The sequence below is a fragment of the Patella vulgata genome, chromosome 2 (genome assembly GCF_932274485.2).
Source record: "Patella vulgata chromosome 2, xgPatVulg1.2, whole genome shotgun sequence".
Classification (NCBI taxonomy): domain Eukaryota; kingdom Metazoa; phylum Mollusca; class Gastropoda; family Patellidae; genus Patella; species Patella vulgata.
In genome coordinates, this window is record NC_065880.2 from 4,856,369 (window position 1) to 4,867,287 (window position 10,919).

A 10,919-nucleotide genomic window follows, 5' to 3' on the forward strand; every position below is an offset into this window, starting at 1 on the left:
ACATGTAGAGGATACGATCCTAGACTTATCGTGGCTTGTGTTTTTTCCAAGTTGCACCCCCACCAAGTTGCACCCCTAAACTTTATTTTCTTACGATCATTACCCCACCATGTGCACCATGTGTAAATTTCTTTAGAATTCATCCATTACTAAGTTATTCAAAATGCATGTATAATTACAGGAGGTTGTCTAAACAGAATTCTGAGCCAAACCAAAATAATCACCAATATGACGCAGCACCAAGCAGATCTAGAGATGAATCACCGGCTGTGTATAATTCTTTAAATATAGGACAACAGAATGGTGGTCAACAACATAATACAGCCAATGAACAAACACACAGTTCGTACAACAGTCAACATTCAACTATAGACAATGAAGATCCACAAATCAACCAAAACAACCAGGAAAACGAACATGAATATGAATCAACACTACGTGCAGTAACAGACCAACCAACTGTTATTTATGATCCTTTAAATACACGAGAACAAACTGGTTATTATAATATGGGTAATATCAACACAGCACGTGAATACAATCGTTCATTGGGGGTTGGTGGGGTGGTAGTATATTCCCTGTCATAGATAAACACAAATACGATATTACAGCTTAGATATACAGCACAATAGCTTTAATATACAGAATAATAGCTTCAATAGACAGAAAAATGGCTTCAATACAGCAATTGAGGGTTTTGTGGTTGGTACGTGTACACATGAACTCGTATTTCGTCGTATCCAAACGACTAGACGCTGTTCTTGTCAGCCCCCCCCCCACCCCTGCACCAGACAAGGCCAAACCACACTGGAAAGTCCCAAGGAACCTACTCAGCCAACAACGGGTAACGAACCTGAAATCTCATTAACTAGTGCTTTTATCACTGAGACACCGTAGCTCTCGGCTATATATAATAATATACTAGTTCAATATAATAGCATGTTTTATGTTTGGTATATCTTTCTAAATGGCTGACTAATGGACCCGAAGAACCCGTATCTATTATGTATCCAAAATACTACAGTGGTCAATAAAATTATTTTACGTTATTTCAGTTGTTGTAAATATTTGCTTGTAAACGATAACGTTATTAAATAACTGACAACAATCAGTCATTATTTATGGCCATGCGTACTGCAAGTACTACCATTTATGATATAAAATGACCCTTGACGGAAGTAGATTTTATACCATTTATGTGATTATGTGAGTGTGACGGACAATTGCCAGAATAATATGTTCTCTTTTCACCGTTGATACAAAGGACCCACAGACATTTTCAGCTAGGGGCCTCATCAAATATATTGCTCGATAATGATCACAAAGGATACTATCATAAGAATCCAAAAAAAATATCTTAAAAGCGAAATATTACTATAGCTAGTAAAATCATGACAATGATGCTGTTGAAATCATATGTATTTATCGAAGCTTCAGCGTGGTTAGATATTGATTTCTGGTTACATTGTCATTAAAATTTACCATTTGTTGTGCTGAAGTATATGTGTTCGTATTTTATTCCCAACCCAGAACTCTGCCTTAACTATAGCTGTCATTTCATTGCACTCACCGGAAGACAGCGTCGCTTTACCTTTCCATCACACAGCACTGTCAGTCTAACGAATATGGACACTCGGCACCAATATATTTCTGGGTGTCAATAGCTGTTGATTTTGGAGTGTAGAATCGAAGAAAACGGTTTGTATGCACATTTGCTGACTTTAAGGCCGAAGGATAAGATGCTGGTTACGTTGAAATGTAGGGCGGACAGTTGCAATCTTAATAGTATGCAACTTCAAATGTGTGTCCATATTGAATGATATTGCTTGTCAGCTAAACGTTCAAACAAATTGCTCCATCTCTGACAGAAAGCGTTCAACTGACTATTCGAAGATTTGTACCAATAATAATCTTTATCCTGTACTCTATTGAATGATTAGTCAGTGGGTCATTCCACGTCAATTCGACCAGCGGGTGAACCAAACATCAACGATTTCGCTCATGTATAGTATTTCTTCAGTTTGGGACTTGTGTTTTTGAACTTAGCGATTTCACTTCCATTGAAATCTGTTCACAATTTCTTTCAACCCCTGTCATGTGATCTACATATTATATACTATACCACTTACACGAGTCGGGGTTATTAACTTCTGAAAAAAACAGCCTGGAGGTCGGGTGTTCGATCCCTGCATTGGCCGAGAAAGTTCATCCAGATTTTCCGGCGTGGTTTCCCCTTGTCAGTGATGCAGGACGGAGGGCCTGACAAGGACAGCTGTCTAGTCATTCGGATGAGACGAAAAACCGAGGTCCCGTGTACACATTGGCATGCACGTAAAAGATCCCTTGACAGTTGGAATTCGATATAAGAGTAGGCCGTAGTGCCGCTGTCCGGGCAAAATTTCCCTCGTAGCACACTGTATGGCGTATGCCCGTCTTCATTAGCCCAGTTCGGAGCAAAACAGTAGGACGTTAAACCCCATTTCATTTCATTTCATTTCTGAAAAAAACAAGTTTAGAAATACACAAGCTATTATAATATTACACTATTATAATATTACATAATTCACTGAACACACGACACATGTGATGTATATATACCTCCCGAATATAACAAACGTATAGCCTATTTAGTATAAACTGTATAGAAGGACATAGGTAATCTGATAGTAAAGTGGTGTTATATACAGGTATGTTACGACAACTTCTATGTAACTTTAAATAGTTTTAATTCTTCACGGTGACACATATATTACACAGGTATAGTATTATATAATTTTATCATGTTAATGTAAACATGCATTATATATATCATCATATATTTAGATTCAATCGCTAAGAACAGACACAGTACGTTGGAAATGAAATGAAAGGAAATGAAATGGAGTTTAACGTCCTACTGTTCTGCTCCTAACCTGGGCTAATGAAGACGGGCATACGCCATACAGTGTGCTATGAGGGAAATTTTACCGGACAGCGGCACTACGGACTACTCTTATATCGAATTCCAACTGCCAAGGGATCTTTTACGTGCACGCCAATGTGTACACGGGACCTCGGTTTTTCGTCCCATCCGAACGACTAGACAGCTTTCCTTGTCAGCCCCTCCGTCCTGCATCACTGACGAGGGAGAACCACGCCGGAAAATCTGGATGAACTTTCTCGGCCAATGCAGGGATCGAACACCCGACCTCCAGGCAAGCAAGCTAGCGTCTTACCCACTTAGCGACGTGATCCTCCAGTACGTTTGACCGGGAATGTATACTATCATGATAATTAAATGAAATAGTAGAATAGAAAAAACATAAATACTAGGACGTATCAAGGCTAACTGTTTCTAATACGTAAGTTTAGGTGTGTTTAGTTAAATGTCTTAAATAGTGTGTATTCAAGATTTACAAATTCGCTATTCATTTTACTATACAATATTTTAGCCTTGACCTTTTCGAATTTATTGAAATTAAAACATACCAAGCTATATTAATTCTAGAATGCTTGCTGTTATAATAATTTCAGAAGTGTGATGTTAGCTAATTATAGAATGATCAACATATTGGTTTATTGTGTTTGTCTCTTTCCATGTTTTATACTGTCTGGTAAGTAAAACAGTTAAATTATAATTTACTCATAACACGTGATACACTGTCTGTTGGTAAACCAGTTAAATTATAATCTACCCATAACATCGTTATACTGGTTGGTAAGTAAAACAGTTAAAATATAATCAACCCATAACACATGTTATAATTATATAGTCTAGTTAAATTATAATCTACCCATACCACAAAGCATCAGCGCTTTATTTATTCTCAATACGTTTTGCATGGGTGCAGCGTAATATAACTTTTAATGCTAAACAGAATCGTATAACTTTTAGACGATTGTGCTACATTTGGGTTACCAATGATAAAACAAAAACAAATTACACGTACCCCATTCTCAGTTAGTTTCAGTCTAGACACATGATAGTTTCCTTATCGATATTAAGGATACATTATGTGTGGTTTCTGGTCGAGAGCGAGACATTAAATATTATATTGAAACAACACGAGGGACGCCAAACTCTGGCACGTTCTTTGCAATAAAATACGTCAAGCGGGTTCAAAATTCCAACGTGTATAAATAATGTACATTTGGCACATTGTCCGTACCATTATTTGAAATGATAGTATGCAAACATCAAAGGACGACGTCCCATCTGTATTTTAACGCCGTATATGATTTCAGAATCTAAGGTCAGTATAGCTTGTTTTGGTCCACCAGAAATAGGAGTATGTGCTGAACATAAACTAATCTGTACAGAACCACTGGTTATATCAATAACTAATATAACGTTTGGATATAGACGAGGATGTAGTAGTAGTGGTGTATCTAGCTGTGTTGATACAACATGTTGTAGAGAACAGTGTGGAGATTGTTTTACACCTTACAATCAACCTCGTCTATCAGTATTACAACAAACATGTATTGGGAGATCAACTTGCACTCTTAATATAAATAATGGTTTGAATCAAAGATCTTCATTTTGTTTTAATGGTAGTCCTATATATCATTCTTACAGCAAGATAGAATATCAGTGTAGTACCATAGGTAAGTGTATTACTTGCCTGTACGACTAGCAGCTCCACCCCTGTGTAGCTTTAAGCCGAGAAACTAACCATGATAGTTACAGAGTAAATGATTACTCATCGTTCTTTTCTATACACCGAATAAAACGACACATATGTCTTTCATTTCAGTATTAGGTATCACTTTCTAGAGACGAAACCTAATTTTAATAGTTAAATTGTCGAGATTTAGTATATACAAATGTGATCACTTAAGTTAAATGTAAACGAAATTATGTATACGTGTTATGTTTGTAAATGACTTCGTTTTCAAATAACTGTATATTTAAGAATCCTACATGTATCACATAACTGATACACTCCCATTAATTACGGAGTTAACAAATAACCCTAACTAACTGAAGACGACACCGAAAAGCAGAAATATCCATTTGAAGGTAGTACAATAGCAGGAGAAAAAGGACAGAATCGCTGAATGACTAAAAGCTTGAGCGTCATTCATTACCATTACCCATTATTTTATGACTGTATAAATACATGTAAGACCCTATTTTAAATATTAAAAGGACAACCTTATTTTCTGAAATCGTTGATTCTCAATTAAAAACGTTTCTGTATGAATTGTTATTTCAATAAATATTTCAATCAAGACAAAAGCTACATTTTAAGTGAGTCGCAACCAGATTAGTTAGTAATTATTATTCAATCATGATATTAAGATTTGTTTGATTCGCCTTTTCTTTACTTCTTAAGCAACTGAACAATCTCGAGAAACTATACTCTTCAAAACAAGTAGGGGATATTGAAATGCAAATACAGGTTGTGATATGATAAATAGTCATGGACACTCGACATGCTTTGAAAGTATGTTCACGGATGAAGAACATATCTCCCCAACAGAACCACTGAGCTGCATGTGCGACACACAATAGCGCCATACACGATGGAGGAGTTCATTGTCAGATTTGACACTTCATGGAAGGGTTGATGAAAACTGCCGCTTGCTGGTTTATCCTATCCATGTTTGCTTTCGTATCGGTTCTTGCATAATATTTACTGTTTAGCGTATCTTTTCTTTAGTGTGTTACGTTTAATTTGATCGGTAGACGTGTTCGTCAATGTCAACCGACAACACTGCAAGAATTGGTCGTGGCACTGCAAGAAGAGTGGGTAAGATTGCCCCAAATCGTAATTAGACGATTGATTAGGAGCATGCCACGACGAATTGCTGAATGTCTGAGGATTGGTGGAGCAATTACTCATTATTAAGACAAAAATCAAAAACGTCCATTTTCACTTTTGATAGTGTATCTCTTTGCGAATGAAATGGGGCCGTCAGATAAGCCGCTTATATGAACTGTTTATGTTCATGTGTAGACAACGGGCCTGTTATTAACATACACTGGTTACCTCTAATAAAAACAGCAGTGCATTTCCACAGTGCAGTTTTGTATTTTTTCTGAATATCCCCTACTTTTTTTTAAGAGTATATATTAACGCAAGGTGATTTTTAATTACTAATGTACACAAATTTAGATCGTCTATCAATAATATCTATTGTACAAAAACATATGAATAATGTTTCTTTGTATTTCAATTGATCAGTTGCAGAAACAACATCCGATAATGTAACTATTGGTGGTAGAGAAACAATGATTGTTGATGGAGTTGACGATCTAGCTATTGTTGGTGGAGTGTTGGGGACAGTTATAGTCATCTGTATTGTCATCATAGTTATATTAGTAGTATACTTCAACAGTGTACTCAAAACACTAAATAGGTAAACATTCTTAAACTAGTAATACTATATTGGTATTGGTCATAACGAATAGGTAAATATTGTTTATACGTAAATATTGTTATATCATTAATATTGAATAGTTAAAATTATAGCCATCTATAGTATCACCATGTATTGATTCTGATGATCCTCTAACTCTGCTGCATCGGTATTCTCGGGTCATTGAGTCCACACTTGACGTATTTGCTCCTGTAATGTCCCGCAAAAGTAAAGGCAACCACCAAAACGCCTTGTATACTGATGTCATTTAGTCTGAAATAATTCTCAGACGAAAAGCAGAAAGAAAATGTGTAAACACGGGCCTTGAAGTTAATAGACAGTTATTCCAAACAAAGTCCAAGAAGGTCATAAAATTGATCTCGGATGCTAAGACAACGTTTTATATAACTAAACTCTCTGTAACAGATTCTAAAGATCTTTTTAATGTTATCGATATACTTATATCTGAAAATCAAAAGAAATTATCAAAGTCTAATTCAGATGTTGTGCTAGCTGAACGTTTTACTTTTAGTGACTTCTTTCATGACAAATTCAGTGATATCAGACGTACTTTGACAATACTAGCAGTGGATTAAGGGCGTTTGAAGAACATGATTTACCAAGCCGTTTGTTTGGGTTTGCCCAGTTATAGATGAACATGTCCATCATTGGTAAGATCAGATCCCCTTCCAACATGGCTTCGGAGGTCCAAACCAATATTAGATGAACTCCTTCCTTTCATCACTACCATCATAAATTCTTCAATTGCCAACAGCTGTGTGCCGACTCCATTAAAGACCGACCTTGTAATTCCACTTCTGAAGAAACCATCGCTTGATTGCTAGATCCTTGAGAACTATCGCCCTGTCTCAAATCTTGAGTTCGGAAAGGTGCTCGAAAGGGTGATAGCAAGACAAATCACTAATTATCTGCAAGCTAACGATCTCCATGGGCCATTGCAGTCTGCTTATAAAGAAGGTCACAGCAAAGAGACAGCACTTTCAAAGGTAAAAGCCGATATTGATGCAGCAATGGATAGCAAGCTTATACTACTATAGCACTTTGTTCAATCGACTGCAGTGGGAATCAAATGATCGGCGCTGGATTGGTTAAAGTCTTATTTAACTGACAAAGGCCGATGTGTCCATATTCATACCACTGTCCATTGGAGTCCCACAGGGGTCAATAAAAGGTCCACTTCTTCCCTTACTGTATGTACTTCCACTTGGAAAAATCATTCATAAACATGGTTTCAGCTATCATGGTTTTACCGATTGTACAACAATTGTACGCAATTGTACAACACATTCATTCCTTCAGACCAGTTGTCAATACACAGTGCCCTAACGAAGCTAGAATCCTGTAGCAATGCTATTCGGACATGGATGAATCAAAACAAATTAAAGCTGAACCATGAGAAGACATAATTCCTGATCACAACTGTACAGTATCGACTTTTCACCAAAATTAAACATCGGCGATACCGAAATTTCATCATCATCATGTAAAGCACGAAATCTGGGTTTCACCATGGACAAGTCAATACTATGTGGTTAACAGTACTATGTGTAAAATGTACATGAGATAAAACCAATATCCAGAATCAGGAGGTATCTTACTAAAGATTCATGCGCTAGAGTTGTATAAGCATTGGTCACATCTCAGTTGGACTATGGAATTGGACTCCTGGCTGGCATTCCAGATATCTCCTTCAACCGTTTCAAGTTGTACAAAAAAACGGTGCTCGACTAGTTGCCAAGTCATCTTGGCAACCGTACAAGTTAGAAACCATTTTGTTGTATCTGTATGATCATATGGGTTCATTCTATTTGTTGATTGGAATCAACATTACAAATCAGAATAAAATATCTGTTTTGAAGGCTTAAAATACAGTTTTTGCCAAAATTACATTACTTCCGGTGATACTAAAAATGTTAAATTGGTTTTATAACACCGTCTATGATATTGGGCATCACATGGTGAAAATTTTAAGATCGAATAATAATTGACACTTTTATGGACCAAAAACCTTCAAAAGTGACTTGTAGAAAACCGTCTATTTCTCCGCAACCGAACAAGTTAGAAACAATTTTATGATATCTATATGACCGTATGAAATTTATTAATATGTTAATTTAAACCAAAAGTTAAAAATATTAATACATATTAAATAATTCTTGGTTGAAAAAAATATTGATTTTAAAAGTTAAAAAATGCAGTTTTTGACAAAATGGCGTCACTTCCGGTGTCAATTTTAAATTGTAATCAATAAGATATGACGCATACTTGCTTTTTGAATCAAATGGTGTCACTTTTATGAAAATCCAATAATTATTGACTATTCTACAGGCAAAATAACGAAAACAGTGACTTATGCAAAATTGCCCATTTCTAGGCAACTGCTTATATTACAAACTAATATAAACATACATTTTCTTCGTATGGATTATAGCTACAAGTTTATAAAAGTTACGTAGATTTTAAAATCTGAAAAGCCTGAATGGGTTGTAAATAGGTCAATTTTACACCCTTTTTCACCTCTTAATCGAATTTGCTCGAAAATGAAATCGAAATTAAAAAATCTGAGCTCACACTTTTTTGCACCTTTAAAGGGTACACTCTTTTAATTATATCAGTTTTTAAAAAAATAATATTTGCTTTCGAAAAATGGTACCTAACTGTCAAAATTGTAGTTTTTGGTAAAATTACGCCACTTCCGATGCCGACAAATAACTCTACCGGTAACAACAAAAATGACAATTGAGACAACGGAGCATATGAACTTTGTTTTATACAAATCGAACAATAAATAATTAATCTAGGACTGAAAAACTGAATTAGCCAATGGCGGCTAAGGAAAACTACGGAGACAAAAAAAAATCACATTTTTGCTCAAGTCAGATGACTCTTTAATTCTGTGTAAAACACGACTAAAAAATATTCATAAATAAAAAAAAAATAGTAAAAATTTAAATTTTCTAAATTTGGCGCCTAATATCTGCGACGATTTGCCGAAAATCAAAAGTAGCGTAGCTATGTGCCCCTGTCTCCGGCTATGCCAAAATGCATCGAAAGTTAAAATCCAACGATTATTGTTAAAATTACTGGAATATTTTTAAAAACGAATGCTTCCGTGATTTCGGACATTTCGCATTGTCACGGAACGTTCAAAATAGTTTTATCCTCTAAGTCACACCCACCGAAGAAATTGAAACGATGCGACAAGCAGTTGCTGAGATATAATCAAAACTGAATTTGAATAATAATAATAATTAGAATAATAATTTTAACAAAAACAATAGTGTTTCACACAAGCTACGCAGTGTGAAACAATAATAATAATAATAATACTAATAACAAACAGGTAATAATAATAATAAACTACTACAGTGTTTCTCAGCATTTTATCAAATAAACCCCGCAGTCCGATTACCATGTATGCGTTTTCTTTTCGTTTCCGTCAATGTTTTCGCCGGTTACGTCAAAACAGCCCAATTACATTTGCATTAGACCAACTACATGGAAAACGGGGGTTAGTATATCAATCATAACGGCATTATTGTAGAAGAGTTGGATGCACATGTATGGTATTCTGCTACCATTAACGTGCTCTGTGTTTCCTTCTCCCGGTTACTGCCATTAAAGGTGTCCTCGTTGATTAGCTGGATCGCCATCAGTTATAACTTTATTTTCTAACGATGATAAAATCATGTATTCAAAATGCGTGTATACTTACAGGAGGTTGTCGAAACTGAATTCAGAGTTACACCAACATGATCACCAATATGACTCGGCACCAACCAGATTTAGAGATGAATCACCGACCGTGTACAATTCTTTAAATACACGACAACAGAATACAGCCAATGGACAAACACACAGTTTGAACAACAGCCAACATTCAACTATAGAAACTGAAGATGCCCAAATCAACCAGCATTATGAACACCCGTATGACGCGGCACCAAGAGGAACAACAGATCAAGAAACTGTTGTTTATGATTCTTTAAATACACGAGAACAAACTGGTTATTATAATATGGGTAATATTAACACACCACGCGAATAATCTCGTCAGTTTCGGCGAGAAGGCTTTTGGGGTAGCTGCCCCCAAACTATGGAATAAACTTCCTCATTCCATTCGGTCATGCACTTCTCTGTCATCATTTAAGATTTCTCTAAAAACGCACTTGTTTAATAGGGCTTTTAATTAATCATCTCTGTGATAACTATATTTATATTTTATGCAATACTTCCTTTTACTCAACTTTTATGTATATTATTCACTTTTTATGTTTTAATCTTATATTTGTTTTGTCAATCATATTATCTTTATTGTAAAGCGCCATTGAGCACTTTTGTGGAAATGGCGCTATATAAACGCTTATAAATAATAATAATAATAATAATAATAATAAAATGATTTAGTGACGATTCTATATCCACAGATTATAGCTTCGATATACATAATTATAGATTCGATACACATAATTATAGCTTTACTACAAATAATTACAGCTATAATATACAGAATAATAGCTTCATAATGCAGAATATTAGCTTTAATATATAAT

The 10,919-nt window shown here is 35.4% G+C and overlaps 1 long non-coding RNA gene across 1 annotated transcript; it reads left to right on the forward strand.

Annotated features, from left to right (window-relative positions):
• The first annotated feature begins 3,512 nt into the window (after positions 1-3,512).
• LOC130010804 (uncharacterized) lies at positions 3,513-10,626 on the forward strand. The gene is made up of 3 exons (XR_008786081.1): positions 3,513-3,593; positions 6,171-6,345; positions 10,084-10,626. It is a non-coding gene; the product is annotated as an uncharacterized LOC130010804 (long non-coding RNA).
• Positions 10,627-10,919: the final 293 nt, after the last annotated feature.